At 38.8% G+C, this 21,162-nt stretch overlaps 1 pseudogene; it reads left to right on the top strand.

Annotated features, from left to right (window-relative positions):
• The window catches only part of LOC148545428 (uncharacterized), a 33,423-nt pseudogene extending 23,136 nt beyond the window's left edge, over nt 1–10,287 (top strand).
• Nucleotides 10,288–21,162: the final 10,875 nt, after the last annotated feature.

The raw sequence follows: 21,162 nt of genomic DNA, 5'->3' as shown, positions 1-21,162 counted from the left end.
CAAAAACAGGGAAGCATAAATTGTTGGGATGAGGCAATAATCACTAAAATGAGTGAGTGAATAAGTTTGTGACATGAAGGGAACAAGTGTGTGTGTTCTAAGTTGCGCGGTTTAGAACATACACACTAGTATGGAAAGCTATGTCACAATTACACAAAAGAACATGCACTTCACTCATTGTAGTGTGCTTGAAGTACTTTAAAGAGGAAACTTGTAGGTTAAGATAAACAAACAAGCAATAAAGGAGCATAAAAGTATTCAAGCAAGAATTAAGAAATTGTGAAATGGATAATGAAGCAACACCTAATTGACATGAAGTGGAAGACATGGCAAGCATAATCCACAAAGCTTAAAAAGCTCAAAAAGTATCATTAGGTAAGCTTATGATCCAATTTCACAATTCTTAATGTTAATGCATCAAATATGTGACTTAAATAAAAATCCATCATAACAAGTATCACCTAAAAAAATGCATCAACTAAGAACAAATTGCCTATTTATAGATAATGAAATCAAATTACATGGTGGCCAAAACATGCAATTTAGATATCTAAAGACATTTTCAAAGGCAATGTTAGGATTACTTGGTATGCACAACAGTCCAATCATTCAAAATTCAATACCAAGTAACAAAGTATGACCTCAATGAAGATATCCAATAATATTTAGCAACAACAATATCAATAATTCAGTAGCAATATCTCAATAGAATCAACCAATCAACTCGATCATCCAACATTTAGCACCAAAGCAGAAAATTAAACTAACTAATGTAATAAATAACTAACTAACTAAACATTAACTAATTAACTAACTAACTAAAGGTGAGCATGGCGGGTGGTGAATGATAGTGGTGGATGATGGTTGGAGAAGAGAAAGAAGAGAGGGAAAGAGAAAAGAAGGGAATAAATCGAGAGAAGAGAAGAAAAGAAGTAGGGTGGTGTGAAAATAGGGGCGTGTGTACGCACACAGGGCTGTGCGTACGCACAAGAGGTAAAAGATGGGTGTGCGCACGCGCCAAGGTGTGCGAGCGCTCTGGGCAGAATGTGAAAATTGGTGTGTGCGTGCGCACAAGGCTGTGCGCGCGCACAAAGATTTTTTTCGAGAAAATGAAACGTCAAAATTGCAAGCTATCTTGACGTATGTGCGTACGCACACAGGTCCATGCATACGCACAGAACGCAAAAAGAAGGGGGATGTGGACGCACAAGGTGTGCGAGCGTTGCGAACAGGAGAGGTATAAGCTGGCGTGTGTATGCGCAGGGGATGCGTGCGCACAAAATGCAAAAATTGGGATTGTGTGCGTGCGCACAAGATGTGTGAGCGCTCTGAACAGGGGATGTGAACAGGGGCATGCGTACGCACAGCTGGGTTTGCGCACACAAGGTGCAAAAATTGGGGTGTGTGCGTACGCATAGGTGTGTATGCACGCACATGCTCTGTTTTTTTCAAAAAAAATTTTAGAGCTCTAAGCACCAAATTTGAGCTCAACAATGGGATTTTAACCCCAAAACATCGAACATTGCACAATTACATTATCCAAACTAAAATTTAACCTAACTAAGCTTGAAATTAAACTAAACATAAGCAATCGACAAAAAACAAAATGCAATGAATTAAAGCTATATACAAAGAGAGGGTTAGAAAGGTGTTACCATGGTGAGGTGTTGATAAACCACTATTTTATGGTTTATCTTGTACTCAATTGAGTGGTTTTTATCAACTCTTTACCCACTTATTCATACTATTTGCATGTTTTACATTTTCCTTCCTGGTTTTGTGCTATGATTGAAAACATGCTTCTTTGATCTTATATTTTCTTATTATTAACCCTTTCTTATTACCATTAGATTCTTTCATATGTGTGTTAAGTGTTTTCAGAGATTACAGGGCAGGAATGGCTCAGAGGATGGAAAGGAAGCATACAAAAGTGGAAGGAATACAAGAAGTTGGAGAAACTGCTAAGCTGTCCAGCCTGACCTCTTTGCACTCAAACGGCTATAACTTTAGCTACAGAGGTCCAAACGACGCGGTTCTAGTTGTGTTGGAAAGCTAACATCCGGGGCTTCGATTTGATATATAATATATCAAAGTCGCTCTGACGCTAGCGACGCGAACGCGTGATCCACGCGGACGCGTCGCATCTGCGAATTTCAATCCGCGTGGCCGCGTGGACGACGCCTCCGCGTCACTTGTCCGCGACCTGAACATACCAGAATACGCAGGACAGATTGGAGGCTATAAAGTGGGGGAATGCATCCATTCAGAGAGAGCTCGTATTTTTCCTACTTTCCATGATTTAGATTTAGTTTGAGAGAGGTTCTCTCCTCTCTCTCTTAGGATTAGGATTAGGATTTAGGACTTCTCTTAGTTTGTAAGAGTGACTCTCGATCCAGGTTTAATATTTACTTTAATGCTTTTATTCGTACCTACAAATGTTGCCAACTTGACTTATAAACCCTTTCCATGTTATGATTTGAATTAATGATTATTTGAGGTATTTCAGTTATTGATTGCTTTCTCCTTAATTTGTGTTACCATTGCTTTCCATCTAAGGACATTTTTATTCCAACAATTTTACTTTTTCCCTTTTGGTCTTGGTTAAGAAATCAGTAACTCAACATTATTAAACTCAGCATAATTGATAATCGTTATCTTGCTAATTGAACTAAACTTCAATAATCCCAACTTTTTCTTAGGAAATAAATAGGATTCGAAGGTCAAACTAATTAGTCCATTGACTTTCCTTTACTTTAGTAAAGGTTAACTAAGTGGAATTTAGATTCAACTTTCATTATTGTTGAGAGAGATGACTAAGTTGGACTTCCAATTTCTCTTATCTTGCCAAAAGATTGCTTTACAATATTTATTTATTTTAATTGCCATTTAAATTATTTGTCATATCTACTCTTCACTCTCAACCCCGATTTTACAACCTCCATAACCAATAATAAGAACATACTTCCCTGCAGTTCCTTGAGAAGACGACCCGAGGTTTGAATACTCGGTTAACAATTTTTAAGGGGTTTGTTACTTGTGACAACCAAAACGTTTGTACGAAGGGATTTTTGTTGGTTTAGAGACTATATCTACAACGCGACTGTTTTTATGAACTTCTATACTGACAAAAATCCTAACGTCAAAAATGGCGCCGTTGCCGGGGAACTGCTAACGTGTGCCTTATTATTGGTTATTGTAAATATTTTTCTTTTGCTTGTTTATTTATTTTTGTTTTTCCTTTTCATCTTTATTTGCTACCATGAATTCTCACCCCTCTCGCTTTGAGTTTGGTTCTAACTTTGTTGAAAGAAATAGAAGTTACAACAGGAATGTGCATTAAGGTCAGACCAATCAAGGATGGATGGAGCCAAGAGGATCTAATCAACCCTTTAGGCAGTAACACCCTCCAAGATATCTTGGACGAAGACCATTCTACAATGCATACCCAGCTGAAAGATATGGTGGACAACCTTGTAACTACCAACAAGCCCCACCCCGTGCATATAAACCATCCTTTCAACATAACCTCGAACCACCACACTCACAAGCTTCTCTTCACCATTCGCCACCATATGATCCTTCCTTACCCTAGTACCAATCCAATCACTCCCAACCACCACCACTTCTCTATATGTCATGCCTAAGTCCGGCAACCCGAGAAGCAGAGGTTCGCCTAAAGAAAACAGTAAATAAACTTCAAACAACCATTCGACAACTGGAGCAAACAATAATTCAATGGGTTTCTAGGCGCTCAAATACACAAGGATCAGCCACAGCCCCATGTGAACAGTCTAACGAAGAGCGTAGCATGAAGGAGATACCAGAAACTCCAGTGGACAAGACAGAGAATAAATTCGTACTAGAACAGGTAGAAGAAGCTGTCATTGTTCAAGAAGAAGAGTTGGTTGAAGATCTAGGAGTTGCTGAACCTCCATGGGAATCCAGAACTGAGGAGAACTCCGTCAAGGACGCTACAGTTGATGCTAAGGAGGATATTGTACAATCTCCAAGGCAAGTTGTTTATGAAGAATCAGATGGAATAAACCAAAACACAAATTCCCTTGATGATGATAGTCACAAGTCTAGCTCTATTAGTAACGAACTTGCATCCGCAAGTGAATTCTCTGAGATCGAAGGATCTTCCCCAGATGAATACGAAGATGATGCAGAGGTAGATTTCTCTCAACCTCCAATCTATGACTCGAGTGATGAGGAAGACATAGAAGACTTTGACCAGAGTGATACTACATTTGAAGACTCTTACAAGGAAGTGGAGAAATTCACAGGAGAGCACAAAGGAGTAGAACTTACAGAATCACCAGAAACACCTACCCCAAGGCCATTACCACCTAATACAAGCTTCAAGTGGGTATAATCCTTAACCTATAACTTTACTTATTCACTTGAATATGGTTTTCTTGAAATAGATGGCCAGCTCAGAGCTCTTTGCGGCTTTAAGAGTAAGGGGAAATGGCTCGTACTCAGAGCTGGTGCACAAGGTTCAATAAGGTTCCACGCTTCACCTCGAAGTACACGGATTGGTATCATGCTCAATTACATGGATCACGGAGAACGTTTGGTCACCATGGTGAGATTCTACTCTTTAAACCGCCAGGATGGAAACATGTAGATCAAGACGGAGGCGGATTTAATAGCAAAGCTTGGGATCCTAGAATCTATTCTGACATTCGTCACCCCAGGAGCCTGAAAATTTGTCTGAAGCTGCTCAGAAGCTTTACATGCCTAGTATGGGACCCCGGAGGCTATTGGCATTCCAAGCACTGGTGGAGATTTTTGGACGAATTTAAACATAAGCCGCCATAGCAGGAAGCTCCTCCAATGTCCAACTTAAGGACTTTAACTAAAAGTACTACGTGGGAGACAACCCACCATGGTATGATCGTTCCTTTTGCAATTTTAATTTTATTTAGTTTTGTTTGTTTTTGAATTTTATTTTATTTTATTGAACCTGGAATCATACATAGCATTCACATTAAGCATTGCATCCTGCATTCAGTTTTAAAAAAAAAAACGCAACGCGACGCGACCGCATCAGCGACGTGTTCGCGTCGCATGGAGAGGGGAGAAAATAAAAACGAACAGAGAGTCACGTTGGAGCGTGACTGGAGGCGTGCCCGTGGCACAAATCATCCCACGCGACCGCGTCGTTGACGCGTCCGCGTCGAGTGGGAATACTGGCCTCCCACGCGACCGCGTGACCAGGATTTCGACGTAATAATGGTGCACAGCCGAAAGTTGTGCTAGAGTGGTGCTGGACTGGCGCTGGACGCGCAGTCCATCTCACGCGACTGCGTGCCTTACGCGACCGCGTCACATCCTACTAAGTGCCCACTCACGCGATCGCGTGCCCCACGCGATCGCGTCACCCAATATTTGGCAATTAATGATTTTTGAACAGAGAGTTGTGCGAGAGCGAGGCTGCCCTCGCGCTAGCAGCATAAAACGTGTCACGCGACCGCGTGCCCCACGCGTCCGCGTCGCTTGCGCCGCACAGCTTATCCTAATTTGCCAAATATCTTATCTTTTCTTCCCCAATCCTAATTTTTCCTCACTCCTTTCTTACTTATTTCTTCTTCCCTTCTTTCCCTTCTCATTCTTCTTCTCTTTTATTTTATTTTAATTAAATACTTTCATCTATTGCATTTTAATTGTGTGCATATTTTTTTTTCTTTTCTAAAATTATTATTTTTCCATTGGTGTCACTTGTTCTTATTCAACTGTTATATCTTTTCTGGTATTATCTTGGTGCTTATGACTTATTTTATTCTAGTTAGGTAATATTATTTAAATCAATTCCAATCTTTTATACCTGTATTACTTTTTACATTGACATAAATTTATATTATCTCTCTTTCCCCACTCTCTTCTCCATTGTTGCAATTTTGCACCACTGGTATGCCATGGCTTCTATTGTTTTCTCACTTACATGTTGAAGCTTCCATGTAAATGAGACCCTTATCATTTGGCATTAACCCACCCATACTTCTTTTATTTTCTTATCTCTATTTCTGGGTTACTCTTCTTCCCTTTTTCTTTCAGGATGGCCACCCGGAAGGGAACCGGAAGACGTTTACATGGGGAGACAAACAAGTCCATCAGCACAATCCTTGAAGAAAAGCATCAGTTGGAACAGCCCGTCCACCTGCACATCTCAGCATGCACCGAGGACGGTGCAATCTTTAAGTGTGGGGAGGTTGATACCGACTTCCATGGGTTAGTCACTTCATATTTTAGCACTAATGTTTAATTTTCTTTGTTAAATTAGTTGTCGCATTTGCATATTTGTTTGATTTTATGCATCTAGTTACTACTTGGTTAAAGTAATAAAATTCTTTTAAAGACCCTATTTTTGAAAAATTTTACTAATTTAAATTGAAAAATTTTTTGAAGTTGTATTTGGAACATGGTTTTTGAGCCAAAGAACACACAACCTGTGAGATTTTGAGCTTATTTACATGGTTACATTATTTAACCATAAATATTTTATTCTTGTGTGTTTACTTCTCTATAATTGTGATCTTTACTTTGTTTCAGTCTATATGTCCAATATTTAGTGTATTTACATGCTTGCATATGATTAAGGCCATTATTTGATTTTAGCTCACTTATCCCAAATAAGCCTACCCTTTAAATCACCCTTATCAGCCACTTTGAGCCTTGAAATCCCCATTTGTTCTATATCTTACCACATCACTAGCCTTAAGCGGAAAACAAATTAATTATCCCAATTGAATCTTTGGTTAGCTTAAGATAGTGTGTTAATTAAGTGTGGGGAAACTGTGGGAACATGGGTTAATAAAGGAAAAGTATAATGTTTCTAATTTATTTAAAAATCAGGAATTTGGGAACCTACTCATGAAAAACCAAAATAGAAAAATAATAGAAAATCCATGTGCATTGATAAGTTATGTTTGTTTCTCTACAAAAAAAAAAGAGAAAAAAAAGAGAAATATCCAAAAATACACAATACATAAGTAAATAAGGGGACAAAATTACCCCAATATTAAGTTTAATAAAAGATCAATGCACATGTGATAAAAATTAAAGAAAAATTTGGTACATGAGTATGGGAATTATACAAAAGTGAGAATTATGGGTAGCTAGGCATGAATTTAAAAGTATATAGAGTATATGTATATTAGGTGAGAGCTTAGGTTAATTAAAGATTCAATTTATAAAGCTCACTTAGCCATATATATACCTTTACCCTTACCTTAGCCCCATTACAACCTTGAAAAAGACCTCATGATGTTTGCATTGGTATATTAAATATTGTTGATTGGTTAGATGAAGAACAAGGTTTAGAAAGCATGACTAGAGAAGAGTAGAGTGATTGACCCTAGACACCTTAGAGTAAGAGTGATATACACTACCAGTGAGGGTTCAATGCTTGATTCTATGTTCCCTGCTTTCATTAGCTATCTTCTTACAAGTTTACTTGTCCTTTATTGTATAATTTGAATTAGTGAAATCTGATTTATGTTTGTCTTGGAGAACTTATTTATTTTTAACCAAGTAGGTAGAAACATTTTGCATGTAGTTGCATTCATATAGATAGGATTGCATTTCGTATATCCTACCATTCCTCTTCATCTTTATAGCTTCTCTTGAGCTTAGCATGAGGACATGCTATTGTTTAAGTGTGGGGAGGTTGATAAACCACTATTTTATGGTTTATCTTGTACTCAATTGAGTGGTTTTTATCAACTCTTTACCCACTTATTCATACTATTTGCATGTTTTACATTTTCCTTCCTAGTTTTGTGCTATGATTGAAAACATGCTTCTTTGATCTTATATTTGCTTATTATTAACCCTCTCTTATTACCATTAGATGCCTTGATATGTGTGTTAAGTGTTTTCAGAGATTACAGGGCAGGAATGGCTCAGAGGATGGAAAGGAAGCATGCAAATGTGGAAGGAATACAAGAAGTTGGAGAAACTGCTAAGTTGTCCAGCCTGACCTCTTCGCACTCAAACAGCTATAACTTTAGCTTCAAAGGTCCAAACGATGCGGTTCAAGTTATGTTGGAAAGCTAACGTCCGGGGCTTCGATTTGATATATAATATGTCATAGTCTCCCTGACGCTAGGCGATGCGAACGCGTGATTCACGCGGACGCGTCGCATCTGCGAACTTCAATCCGCGCGGCCGCGTGGACGACGCCTCCGCGTCACTTGTCCGCGACCTGAATGTACCAGAATACGCAGGGGGCGATTTATGGGCTATTTCTGACCCAATTTTTGGCCCAGAAAGCACAGATTGGAGGCTATAAGGTGGGGAAATGCATCCATTCAGAGAGAGCTCGCATTTTTACTACTTTCGATGATTTAGATTTAGTTTGAGAGAGGTTCTCTCCTCTCTCTCTTAGGATTAGGATTAGGATTTAGGACTTTTCTTAGTTTGTAAGAGTGACTCTCGATCCAGGTTTAATATTTACTTTAATGCTTTTATTCGTACCTATAAATGTTGCCAACTTGACTTATGAACCCTTTCCATGTTATGATTTGAATTAATGATTATTTGAGGTATTTCAGTTTTTGATTGCTTTCTCCTTAATTTGTGTTACCATTGCTTTCCATCTAAGGACATTTTTATTCCAACAATTTTACTTTTACCCTTTTGGTCCTGGTTAAGAAATCAGTAACTCAACATTATTAAACTCAGCATAATTGATAATCGTTATCTTGCCAATTGAACTAAACTTCAATAATCCCAACTTTTTCTTAGGAAATAAATAGGATTCGAAGGTCAAACTAATTAATCCCTTGACTTTCCTTTACTTTAGTAAAGGTTAACTAAGTGAAATTTAGATTCAACTTTCATTATTGTTGAGAGAGATAACTAAGTTGGACTTCCAATTTCTCTTACCTTGCCAAAAGATTACTTTACAGTATTTATTTATTTTAATTGCCATTTAAATTATTTATCATATCTACTCTTCACTCTCAACCCCGATTTTACAACCTCCATAACCAATAATAAGAACATACTTCCCTGCAGTTCCTTGAGAAGACGACCCAAGGTTTGAATACTCGGTTAACAATTTTTAAGGGGTTTGTTACTTGTTACAACCACAACGTTTGTACGAAGGGATTTTTGTTGGTTTAGAGACTATATCTACAACACGACTGCTTTTATGAACTTCTTTACTGGCAAAAATCCCGACGTCAGGTGTCTCCCACCTAGCACTTTTATTTATTGTCTTTAAGTTAGACAATTGGGAGAGCCTATGCTATGGTGGCTTGTGCTTGAATTCTTCCTTGATTCCCCACCAATGTTTGCATCTTTAATGGCCTCAGGGATCCCAAATCTTGCGCACCCGATCTTCTTGTTGATCCATGAGATCCCATCCGGGTGGCAAGCATCTAGAGTTCTCACTCAAACAACCAAACACTCCATCCAATTGAGAATTACACCAACCATTCATGCAAAATTTTAAAGATTCAACCTCTATGAACCTAAGATTATGTTTCCAACCACTACCTAATTTTCCTTTATTTGCCAATCCACAAATATTCTTAAGTTGACTATTATTTTCAATCAAACCATATTCAAGTGGAATAATGAAGCTCAAGGTTAAGGATATTACCCACTTAAATGGAGGAGGTGATAGTGCTTCTTGTATGATCTCCACCTCTTCAAGTCTTTCAACCACTTCTTCTAATTCCTTGAATTCAACCTTCTCCACTTGCAACTCATGCTTCAATTCCTCTTCTTTCTCTTGTTGTTCAGAGCTCTCTTCCACTCCATAAGCTTGAATTGAAGTTGATTCTTTACTTTTATCCATGGAAGTGATTGAATTGTCGGAATAGTGTAGTGAGGCTAAGTGGGATAGGGCTCCGGCTAAGGTAGCCATGATATTGTCTTGCCTCTTTTGGTACTCTTCTTGCTCTTGAAGGAAGAATTGGAATGCTTCTTCCGTTGAAGGTTGTGGGGGAAAAGAAGGTTCATCATGTGGGAGAGGGTCCTCATATATGGAAGGTGGTTGGTATTGATGAGAGTATTGAGGTGGAGTAGGGTATTGGTATTGGAATTGTGGTAGTTCTATGTGTGGTTCATAAGGTTGTTCATTAGGCACATAAGGTTGATGGTATGGTGAGTATAGTGGTGAGTATTCATGTGGAAGAGTTTGGCAATAGTGTGATGTGGTTTGTGAGTAAGGTTGATCATAGTGTTAAGGGTTTGATTGGTATTGATATGAATCAAGAGGTGGATAGTAGCTATAAGAATGTGGAGGAGGTTCTTGCTAAGAAGGTTGCCTAGAAGCATATAGCTCCTCACTCAATTGATCCAACCATTCATGATGCATTCCATCATTGAGGTTCTCATTTCCTACAACATCATAACAACCAAACTCCAAGCCAAAAGGGTGAGAATTCATAGAACAAAGAGGAAATAAAAACAAAAGCTACTAAGAAAAACTAAAACAAACTCATAACAACTAACAGAATCAAGCAAACAACCAAAAAGAAGCAAAATATTTACATATTAACATCTTTACAGTATCCAAAAAATATAACACCATTGTAACTCCCCGGTAATGGCGCCAAAAATTTGATAGAGAGAATTTGTGTTGATCTAGAATTTCTCAAAATAGAATTTCTTTCGTTGCAAGTATAGTCCAAACCAACAACTACTTCTCAAATCAACTTTTTAAATTCAAAAGTTTGTCACAATCCAAACCAAAATAACCGGGAGTTTTAAATCCCTGGGTCGTCTTCCCTAGGAGTTGCAATTAAGTGCTCAATTATTGGCTATAGAGGGAAAAGGGGGTTGTAATGGCAAGAGAAGCAAGTAATGTAAATAGCAAGAGATTAATTGAGCATGCAAGAAGTTAAATGAAAGCAATTAAATTCAAGGCAAGTAATCAAAGAAAAGGAAAATTCAAATGCTAATAAACCTCTTGGCATGGATTGAGAGATAAGGTTACCTACTTAGTCAACCCTACATCGAGGATAAGTCAAATAGGCATAGTTGATTTCAATCCATAAGTCCTAGTCAACTCTATTAATAGAAGACTTAGAGTCAATGGAAACCAAATTAACTAACTACTCTAACATATCAAACAAGAATGGACATCAATGACTCAAGGGTGACCAAATTCCTCAATTCCAAGCCAAGAGTGAAGAAAAACTAAACAAAAACTAAGCCAAGCATTTTTATCAAATACTTGGTGTACATGTAAATAGAAGCATATTAAATTGCAATCAAAGTAAAATCTAAGCTATCCAGTGCAAGAAAATAATAACAACAACTGAATTAAATAATAATAAACAAAGAAACTTTAAATTGCATTAATTGAAATTGAAATTAACAAGAATTCATTACAATAAAATAACCAAATAAAAGAAATAACAAGTAAAAGTAAAAGAGGTAAGAAACTAGAAGAAGAAATAGTAAAGAAACTAGATCAAGACAAGAATTAAAGCATCAAACTAAGAGAAAATTAACTAAACCTAACCTAATTCTAGAGAGAAGAGGGAGTTTCTCTCTCTAGAAAACTAAGACAAAACATAGCAAAACATAAAACCAAATGCTCCCCCCTTGCCTCCTCTTGTATTAGGGTTGAAATAGCTTTAGAAATGAGTTGGATTGGGTTTTAGGCGCCCAAAATTTGCAGCCAGCGAATTGCATTAATGAGGTCACGTGCTGGTACTTGTGTGTACGCACAGACGTGTACGTACACACACTTTCTATTTTTCCGCTTGTGCGTGCGCACATAAGGTTGTGCGCGCGCACACTTGCTGACTCTCACTTGTGCGTACGCACACTGCTGATTTGCTCCAAACTCCATTTCTTCATGGTTTCTCCACTTTTGCATGCTTTTTCCTCACTTCTTCAATCCATATTAGCCTTGTAAACCTAAAAGCACTCAACAAACATATCAAGGCATCAAATGGAATTAAAGTGAATAAAATTTAGCAATTAAGGGCCTAAAAATCATGTTTTTATTTTTGAGCACAATTTATGGAGAATTGACAAAACCAAGCTATTTCATTGAATAAGTGCAAGAAAAGTTAATGAAATCCACCCAATTAGAGAAAATAAATACCATGAAATGTGGATTTATCAAGAGCATCCACCTCAGACCTCGAAGTGACACATACACATGATCAATGGGAGATTCGCTGGGGGAGGGACATCGAAATCATCATGGAAGAGGCACCTCTTGGAGGTGTACCAAGTCAAGGAGGGAGCTAAACTACCCGACATGCCTACTATCTCGTTTACCAAAGAAGATGCTGAAGGAATAACACCTGGACATGATGACCCCGTGGTGATAACGATGATCCTGCAAATGCCAACCTCCACAGAACTCTGATAGACCAAGGTAGCTCGGCAGATATCCTATTCAAATCCGCTTTTGATAACCTTGTGTTGGAAGAAAAGGATTTAAAGGCCTACCCATACATCCTATTCGAGCTGGGGGACATACCAATCCAACCCTTCGGGACATCTCCTTATACACTACTGGTGCACAAAACTGGCTCCGCAGAATTTGCATAGATAGACCGGCAAGTATACTGGGTCGTCCAAGTAATACCTCAGGTGAGTGAGAGTTGATCCCACAGATATTGTTGGTTTGAGCAAGCAGTGGTTACCTTGCAGATCTTAGTTAGGAGGATAGAAAATATAGTTTGTCACGGAAAACACATAAAACAAAATAAATAATTAAAACGTTACTAGATAGACGAGAAATCAATAGTATGAGAACGGTTGAGGCTTCGGAGATGCTTTGTCTTTCTAGATTAACTTTTTTTACTGTCTACTTCAATAACTTTCTGATTCCTTCAATGGCAACCGTAAGTGATTAACTCATGTCCTCTCATCAAGTTAACCTCCTCCACTGCAGCAATCCACCATGTTGAGATGACTCATGTCCTTTCATCAAACCACCTTTAGGTTTCTCACTGTAGCAGAAGATGAAGCTCTAAGCAATCCACTCCCCTTCACGATCCTACTCAAGGTGCCACAGACAAGGTAGATTTTTCGGATCAGAAAGTGCTACTTCTCTGACTCTAGCCTTAGTGCCATAGAGACCTCACTTACCCATGGTCAACAGGATTTTATGTCATGTATCCAAAGTTGCCCAAGTACTCTATTGGAATCTGCAATGCAAACTCTAGCTTTGGTTCAATGCTATCCGGGTCAGGACTCGCAGAAAACCCATGTAGAATAAGGGTAATTGTCACGGGTCACCCTCAATTCATGAGATCAAGAACGAGAATGCATAAGAGAATAGAATCAGACATATTGAACTAGAATGGTAATATTATTAATCCATGAAACTCAGCAGAGCTCCTAACCTTAACCTTAGGAAATTAGTGACTCATACTGAACAAAAATACAATGGAAAACGTCAAATTGGGCAAGAGTCCCGGTAGAAGATCCTAAACATGGATGATCTTCTCCTATATATACTAATCTAATAACTCAGAATTAAAGAAATAAGATAAACTAGTACCCTTTAGGGGAGTTGAACACTGGCTTGGGACTCCCTTTTGGGCGTTGGACGCCAGCTGCTCCCCTGTGGGCGCTGGACGCCAGGAATGGGGCTGGTGGCTGGCGTTGAATGCCAGTGTTGGGCCTTCATTTTCAAAGCAAAGTATATACTATTTTATATTTCTAGAAAGCCCTGGATGTTAGCTTTCCATATCCGTTGAGAGCGCACCATTTGGACTTCTGTAGCTCCAGAAAAGCTCCTTTGAGTGCACGGAGATCAGATCCTGACAGCATCTACAATCCTTTCTCTGTTTCTGAATCAGACTTCTGCTCAAGCTCCTCAATTTCAGCAAAAAAATACCTGAAATCACCATAAAACACACAAACTCAAAGTAGAATCTAAAAATATGAATTTTTCACTAAATCCTATGAAAACTTAATATAACTTACACAAAACATAATGAAAACTATATGAAAATGATGCGAAAAAGCGTATAAAATATCCGCTCATCAGAACACCAAACTTAAACTATTGCTTGTCCCTAAGCAACCAAAAACAAAGTAGGATAAAATGAAGAGAAGGATACAATAAATCTCAGAGTTCTCGATGAAGCTCAGTTTCAATTAGATGAGCGGGACTAGTAGCTTTTTGTTTCTGAATAGTTTTGGCATCTCACTTTCCATTGAAGCTCAGAATCATTGGCATCTTTTGGGAACTTAGAATCCAGATGATACTATTAATTCTCCTAGTTTAGACCACGACTTTAGCTGCTCAGTCTCAAGCTTTTCACTTGACACCTTCACACCACAAGCATATAGTTAGGGAAGCAGTTCATTTGAACTTTTTAGGCCAAGATTGTGTTTCTTTTAGGACCTCCTAACCATTGATGCTCACAGCCTTGGATCCTTGCTCTTGCTTTTTGGTTTAAAGAGATATTGGCTTTTTGCTCTTGCCTTTTGGTTTAAAGAGCTACTGGCTTTTTCTTGTTTTTATTTCATTTCTGCTTGCTTCCTCTTTTTTTTCGCATATTTTTTTGCTTTTTACTGCTTTTTATTACTTCAAGAATCAATTTTAGGATTTTTTAGATCACCAATAATACTTTTCTTTTATCATCATTCTTTCAAGAGCCAACATTCTTTAACTCCAACATCAAATATGCACTGTTTACTCATGCATTCATAAAACAAAAGCAATGCCACCACATCAAATAATTGAACTATTCTTAGTATATAACTCGAAATTCATGCATCTTACTTTTCTTTTTTCAATAAAATAATTTTTCTTTTAAGCAAGGTGAGAGATGCATGGAATATTTCGTAGCTTTAAGAGATAAAGACAGATGATCATGCACTAAAACAGACAATAGAACAAAATACATGAAAAATAGAAAAATAACATAGGCAACAGGGGATTAAGGGAACGAATCCACCTTAGTGATGGCGGCCACTATTCCTTTTGGAGGATCCAATGGAGTGCTTGATTTCCTCTATGTCACACCCCTGCCTCTGTTGTTCTTCCTTCATGGTTCTTTGTTCTTCCCTCATGGCTCTTTGATCTTCTCTTATGTCATGGAGGATGGTAGAATGCTCTTGATGTCCCATCCTTAGTTGATCCATGCTGGAGCTTAATTCTCCTAGAGAAGTGTGTAATTGGTCTCAATAGCCTTGGGGAGGAAAATGCATCCCTTGAGGTATCTCAGAAATTTCTTGTTGAGATAGCTTCACATGCTCTTGCTGTGGTCCATGTGCTAGCTCTCTAGTTTGCTCCATCCTCTTCTTAGAGATGGGCTTGTCCTCCTCAATAGGAATGTCTCCTTTTATGACAATTCCAGATGAATTGCATAGGTGATAGATAAGGTGGGGGAAGGCCAACCTTGCTAAGGGGGAAGGCTTTTCAGCTTTCTTGTATAATTCTTGAGGTATTACCTCATGTACCTCCACCTCACTTCCAATCATGACGCAATGAATCATGATGGCTCTGTCAATGGTCACTTCTGACCGATTTCTAGTAAGGATGATAGAGCATTGGATAAATTCCAACCATCCTCTAGCTACGGGCTTGAGGTCAAGCCTTTTCAGTTGGATAGGCTTGCCTTGAGCATCCCTCTTCCACTGAGCTCTTTCCACACAAATGTCTAAAAGGACTTAGTCCAGCCTCTAGTTAAAATTGACTCTTCTAGTGTAAGGTTGTGGATTTTCTTTCATCATTGGCAAATGGAGTGCCAACCTTACACTCTCTGGGCTGAAATCCAAGAGACGCCTTTAGACCATGGTATGCCAATTTTTGGGACTTAGGTTCACGCTTGTATCATGATTTTTCGTGACCCATGAATTGGCATAGAACTCTTGCACCATCAAGATCCCAACCTCTGGGAACTCATTCTTTTGGATCCTAAAGTGGACTTCAGGAATCACCCTCTTCTTTGCCACTACTTCATAAAAGTGGTCTTGATGACCTTTGGTGATGAATCTCTCCATCTCCCATGGTTCAGAGGTGGAAGCAACTGCTTTTCCTTTCCTCTTTCTAGAGGATTCTCTGACTTTGGGATGCCATATGTGTGAATGGAAAGCAAAAAGCAAGGCTTTTCCAACACCAAACTTAAAAGTTTTGCTCGTCTTCGAGCAAAATATAAAGAAAAGAGTAGAAGGAGAAGAGAATAGAAGAAATGGAGGGAGAGAGGAGAATTTGGCCAAGTGGAGCTTTAGTGTATGTATGGTATGTGTATGAAGGGTAGGAAGAAGGGGTATTTATAGGAGTGGGATAGGTAGGGTTCAAATGAATGGGTGGGAATTGGGTGGGAAATTTTGAATTTGAAGTGGGTGGGGCTTGGTAGGAGTTATGGTGGTTTTGGGAAGTGATATAAATGTGATTGGGTTAGGGGTTATATGTAAGAGTATGTGGAAAACAGTGAAAGTAAGAGAGAGAGAAGAAGGTGGGGTAGGTGGAGATTCTATGGGACCCATTGATCCTGAGAGGCTAGGGAATTTGAGTTCCCTGCCCCCTTGTGGGCATTGAATGCCCACCTCTTACTCTTGGATGGTATTCAACGCTAGCTATCTGCTCCTTGGTTGCCGTTCAATGCCAACAATGTGCTTCCTGGCTGACGTTCAATGCCAGCTTCATGCTCCCTGGCTGGCATTCAACGCTAGCAAAGCTGCTCCTCATGGGCGTTGAATCCCCACTCTGGCATCTCTGGCTGGCGTTCAACGCTAGCAAAGGACCTACTCCAGGGTGTTCTGTTTCTGGCTTTGACTGTTTCTGTTTCTATTCTAACTGCTGCACATGATCACAAACTTAAACAAATATGAAAATTAAATTGATATAACTCGAATAAACTTAATAAAAAACAGAAATAACTTTAATTATGGTTGGGTTGCCTCCCAACAAGTGCTTCTTTAACGTCACTAGCTTGACGGTTAGCTCCTTACGAAAATGGATAGGGGCTCAGAATTTTGCCTGTTACAGTGAACTTCTTGCCTATGCTCTCATGGATAAGTTCCACATGTACTAGAGACAGGATGTTGTTCACAGTGTGTGGAATGACTAGATTGTCAGTGAAGATGACTCTCATGCCAGGTGAGAGGCCTTAAGTGGGGATTTTCTTATCCCTCTATCCCTTGGGCACTTTCTTACTGCCATTCCACTCAAAGCTTGATAATGGTTGCCCAACACTAAACTTAGGATTGGTGTTTGGGGGCTCTGTATAACTTTGCACTGAGAGAGAAGGTTGGAATACTAGGTGTTGCACAACTGTTTCTCTTTTGTCAGTGGGAGAGTTAGGGCTAGGCATCTTGGACAAGATGTAGTCTTCCAATAACTATAAAATCAGCTCTCCTTTTGCTACATCAATGATGGCATTAGCAGTGGCTAGGAAGGGTCTTCCAAGGATGATGGATTCATCCTCTTCCTCCCTACTATCCAAGATAATGAAATCTACAGGGATGTAAAGGTTATTAACCTTTACTAAGACATCCTCTACACGACTGTTCCGAGGGTTACCTGAAACTGAAGGTCGATCTCGGATGAGATCTGCTTTGGTGGCCGGAGCTATCGTGTCTGACTTGTTGACTTTGGTGGTGCTATTGATCCTTGATCACCGGAGGTTGCTGGTACCTGCAAGAGACTCCGATGCTTAAGTTAGCATGGGCTTTAAATAGTTTTTTATGTAGAATCAGAGTATGAGTTATACCTGGGTGCTCCAGTGTATTTATAGTAGCGGGGAGTGACCTTTCTTCAAGATAAGTTAGTTATCTTATCTTACCTTTGAGTGAAGTCATCTTATCTTTTAAGGGGAACCGCCTTTGTCTTTCTAGGCTTTGGCTACCTTTAGATTGGACTGTGTCACTTCATTTAGGCCTACTTGGGCTTCTTATGGCAATTTGGCCGAACTCTTTAAAGGAGAGGTCGGGGCGACCCAACCTGAAGAGGTCGGTCGCTTTTATCATTAATCAGTCTGGGTCAGATAACTCGACCCAGGGTATGAACAGTACCCCTGCTTGCTCGGTCTTTCCTTTGAGGTCGTCCCCTTTTGGGGAAGCCGTGCTCGAGCATTTTGCCTTTTGTCGATCTCCCATATAACTCTTGCTGGGACTCCTTGAATGCCAAGCATTTTTCTTCTTTTTCCTTTTAAATTGCAACGCGTGTTTTGCCTTCCTTGGAAACGTGCGAGGGTTTTAAAGGCCCATTAATTCCCTTCATTGTTTCCTTTTTCCCTCTTTTGTACTTTCATTTTGAAATCTAGAGAATCATTTTTACAGTTGCTTTCTCTCCTTTCTCGTTACTTGCTGTAGCACTTTGTCTTCTTGTTTTCGCGCCTCCAAACCCTCTATTCTCTTTTCCTCGAAGCGACTATTTGGTGTAGATTTTGTCATTCTTGACTTGAGCCGTTATCATCTTCTCCTCTATAGGTTAGGAATTCTTTTCTTTCTTTTCTATATTTACTTTCGACAACTGTGCATGCTTTTGATGTAAAGTTTTGACTTTGTATTTGGGTTTTGCTCTAAAAAACATTAATTCTTTCTGTGAAAAGGTTGCGTCTTTGTGTCTTGATCGTTTGCCGTGATGTGCGCCTTTTTCTAGTAGTTTTTTGCTTCCTTAGGGTTTTTCTTGTCGCCACTCCTGTTTCATTTCATTCTTGCATGACCTCCTCCTCTCTGCTGATATAGAAAGTGGCTATCTTTCGGTCATTTTTATGTGGTCTGTTTGATGATAACGGTTTTCTTTGCTGCTTGTATGTGGTGATGTTACCAGAAAAGGTTTTATTTCTCTGTGTCTTTTATTGAGAGGTGTTAGGATATAGACTGTTGATTTTCCTTTTTTCTGGGTTTTTGCCTTGTTGCTGCCTCCAAAGGGTGCCCCTGGGCTTTGGTGTGAGTCCTGGGGTTTCCCTTTTACTGCCGTATCTGACACTTGATGTTTTGCTGTTATTGTCCGAGTTGTTTCCTTATTTTGCCCGAGTTGTTTGGTAGTAATCCAATTTTTATTTTTCTTACTGTAGGAATAGTTGGCCTATGTCTTCCCGCAAAAATATGGTTGAGATGTCTACTAATATCCCCGATGGGATGTCTGACTAGCTGGACTCCATAGTTTTAATGTGTGTTATTAATGCGTGAGCATCTTTTCTATCTTTTCCTAGTGAATTTGCATTTAATTTGTTGAGTTTAATCAAGAATTAATTATCTTTTAGCCACTATGGATGCTACTTTGAGTCTTGAGCAATTCTGTTTATTTTAGGTAGCATTCGGCTGGATTTGATGGAGTTTTGTAGAAGAAGAGATAACCAGCGAGGAGCGACGTGTACACGCACCTGACGTGTGTGCGTGATTTGAAGATATGCACGGCGACGCGTGCGCGTATCTGACGCGTACACATGACACGCTAAGAAGACCATCGACGCGTACGCGTGATTGACGCGTATGCGTGATATGCGCCACATGCAGAAAATGCAGAAAACGCTGGGGGCAATTTCTGGGCTATTTTTGACCCAGTTTTCAGCCCAAAAAACACATATTAGAGGCTGCAGAATGGAGGACTCAGGGAAACACTTCCCGTTAGTTCCCAAGTTAGGCATGGATCCTACGAAGCAAGTGGTCCCCATCCATCAATTGAAGACTTGTTGATTATTTAATTAATTCTGATTTAAACTTTATATTTTTTAAAAAGAGGAAAAGATATTATTTTTTTAGTTTTAGAAATTAGATTTTAAATTAATTAGGATTAGATATAAAAGAAAAAAGAAACTACTTTTCTGGGGGATTATTCTACCTCAGTCCAATTTATAGTTTTTCAGAATCCTTATTTTTCTCTCTGAACCATGAGCAACTAAACCTCCACTATTAAGGTTAGGAGCACTGTCTATTGTATGGATTGATTCTATTGTTTTTCTATTTTAATTCATGTATTGATTTATAATTTAAGAATTGTTTTCGCTCTTTATCTTATAAATTTGGGTGGAACGGAAGTATGATCCTCTTTCTAATTGAGTTCTTGTATAACTTGGAAAAGCTCTTTACTTGAACAACAGCTTGAAAATAATTTCTCCTAATTTCTAATTATCTAGACTTAACGGGATACGTGACATATAATCCTCTTATATTTGGATGATTAGGATTTTTGTGGCATAATAACTAGAATTAAACTTCACCCCCTAATTGGAATTAATTGACCAAGGAATTGGCGGTTGATGAAAGTTAGAGGAGACTAGAAAGGTCTAAGGAATTAGGGTCTAGTCACATATAGTTTGTCATGAATTAAATCTTGCATGATTAAAATAAATTAATAAGAAAAGTCAATCCAGAAAATAGATAATATGAAGCCTTAACTGTTTTTCCACACATATTTCACAACCTGTTTACTGGTTGCTTTATTAAATTTCTGAATTATTGTTTAATACTTTTGAATACCAAAACACTCTCTTCTGTTTGTCTGACTAAGCCAATCACTCAACCATTGTTGCTTGATCCATCAATCCTCGTGGGATCGACCCTCACTCACTGATGAGCGGATAATTTATACCCTTTTTGGCATTATTTTTACATAGTTTTTAGTATGTTTTAGTTACTTTTTATTATATTTTTATTATTTTTTATTCAAAAATTACATTTCTGGACTTTACTATGAGTTTGTGTATTTTTTTGTGATTTCAGGTATTTTCTGGCTGAAATTGAGGGACCTGAACAAAAATCTGATTCAGAGGCTAAAAAAGGACTGCAGATGCTGTTGGATTCTGACCTCCTTACACTCGAAGTAGATTTTCTGGAGCTACAGAAGCCCAATTGGCGCTCTCTCAATTGCGTTGGAAAGTAGACATCTTGGGCTTTCCAGAAATATATAATAGTTTATACTTTACTCGAGATTTGATGGCCGAAACTGGCGTTCAAAGTCAGCCTAAAATTTCAGGCGTAAAACGCCCAAACTAGCACCAGAATTGGTGTTAAACGCCCAAACTGGCACCAAAGCTGGTGTTTAACTCCAGGAATAGACTAAGCACGAAGAAGTTTCAATGCTCAGCCCAAGCACACACCAAGTGGGATCCAGAAGTAGATTTTTGCACTATCTGCACTTAGTTACTCATTTTCTGTAAACCCTAGTTACTAGTTTAGTATAAAAACTACGTTTAGAGAATTATTTTAAAGCTTTTAATCTCTGGACGTTTAATCCTGAGACTTTACCATTGTACACGTTTGGAGGCTGGC

The sequence above is a fragment of the Arachis ipaensis genome, chromosome B9 (assembly GCF_059453495.1).
Source record: "Arachis ipaensis isolate K30076 ecotype BB chromosome B9, ASM5945349v1, whole genome shotgun sequence".
Lineage (NCBI taxonomy): Eukaryota > Viridiplantae > Streptophyta > Magnoliopsida > Fabales > Fabaceae > Arachis > Arachis ipaensis.
Note: the sequence above shows the minus strand (reverse complement) of the source record. Positions and strands in the feature narration are given on the sequence as shown.